Genomic DNA, 1,760 nt, shown 5'->3' on the forward strand with positions numbered 1-1,760 from the left:
GCCCACCCCTCCTCCTCCCTGCCCACCCCTCCTCCTCCCTGCCCACCGCTCCTCCTCCCTGCCCACCCCTCCTCCTCCCTGCCCCCTTCTCTTGGTCTCCAGGCAGAGCACCTCTTTCCTCTGTCACGTCATTCAGGCTCCTGGCACCAGCACCTGCTCACTCTTCTCAGGTGACTCTGCAGAGGCTGCTGGGATGGGCTGGACCATGGTCCCCTCCCACTCCCTATGCTGGGAGAAACCCTGAGCACAGGACCCTGGAACACCAGCATGGCGGTCCATTGCCACTGCAAACCCAGGCATTTTCAGAATCTCTTAGGAAGGGACTGGACAGGCTCAGGGGTTAGCAGTACCCACCACTCCCAACATTGCTTACAACTGCCCTTAGACTTCCGCTTCAGGGGACCCATCACCTCTCTCCTCTGGGGACACCTGTGTTCAAATATTCTACGCCATGGCCTACACAGAGACACACAATTAAAAATAAATGTCAATGTGAAAAGGCAAGAGAATCCCCCAAGAGCCCCACCCTATGGCTAGGTGTGAGGGCATTTCCAGGAGAGCAACTGAGAAGGGGAGATACTCAAAGGCTGTGAGGTGAGAAAGCTGGCTGCCTGGGGCCTGCCTTAGCCGCTTCCTGGCCCACTGGGCAGAAAGGAACCCCAGCCTCTCACTGCTTTCTGGCCCTCCCCCACCTTTCCTCTTCCACCCTGATGAACTAGCACCTCAAACTGGGATCCAGATTAACCCTTCCCCGCTTAAACTCCCTTTTGTGAAGACTTTTATAACAGCAGTTAGAAGAGTAGGCGACTCAGCAGTCACGGCAGATGCCTTACTTGAACGAGGTCAGCAGGATCGGCCCTCACCCCACTGCTGTGCCAGCCATCTTACAAATGCCCGTGTCAGGCTGTGTGTGCCTGAGCCGTGTGCACGGGAGTGTCAGCGTCCCAGAAGAGGCGCTTCCGCCAGCCTCCAAGGGAGCCAGTCCTGCTGAGACCTCCGCCTTAGCTGCGTGAGACAGAACGTCTCTGGCATTTAACCTTCTCACACTGAGCACTCCTTCCTGGCATGCTGGCACAGTGAAGGCCACTGCCATCGGTCCCTGAGCTAGGACTCCAGGGGAAGGAGGGCCACACACTCAGGGCATGTGCATGGGCTAGGAGAGAGGTGAGCTGGGCAAGGCAGGTGGCCATCTTGCAGCTACTTGGACACTGAGGCCTGGTCACGGGGCGTGGTGGCATTACAGGTTCCTGAGCAGTGTCTGTGCTGTGCTAGGGCAGTGGGTGGACAAACTCAGCCTTGAGGGAGTCCTGAGGAGCCTTTGCTGACAGTAGCCGGTCTCAGCCCTCTGGGTCCAGTCTACAGAGTCCCGCAGCAGCAGCAGCAGCAACAGGAGCCAATCAGGAGTTAGACCCGGTGCAGACAGTTCCTTGCACTAAGCTGGGTGACCCTCAACCCTCCAGAATGGTTCTTCACACCTGAGTGTGAGGCTGAGGCCCCAGTTTGGGCTCCGACTGCCGACTGCCGTCCTCAAGAATGCCCTCTTCCACTAATCATTACCTCATCTGCTGGTGCCTCCCCGGGGGTTTGCTGGCTTTTTATGTGTTTATTGCCTGGACTCCGGCTGGATTCCATGGAAACAGAATCCTACGATCTTATCCCCTCCCCCTCCACATTCTTGGCCAGGAACAGAACTTGGCACACAGTGGGCAATTTTTGTATATTTATGGAAGGAAAGGGGGAGAGGGGAAGTTTCTAACTTT

This window comes from Psammomys obesus, unplaced genomic scaffold (genome assembly GCF_907164565.1).
Source record: "Psammomys obesus unplaced genomic scaffold, mPsaObe1.curated_primary_1811, whole genome shotgun sequence".
NCBI classification, from domain to species: Eukaryota; Metazoa; Chordata; class Mammalia; order Rodentia; family Muridae; genus Psammomys; species Psammomys obesus.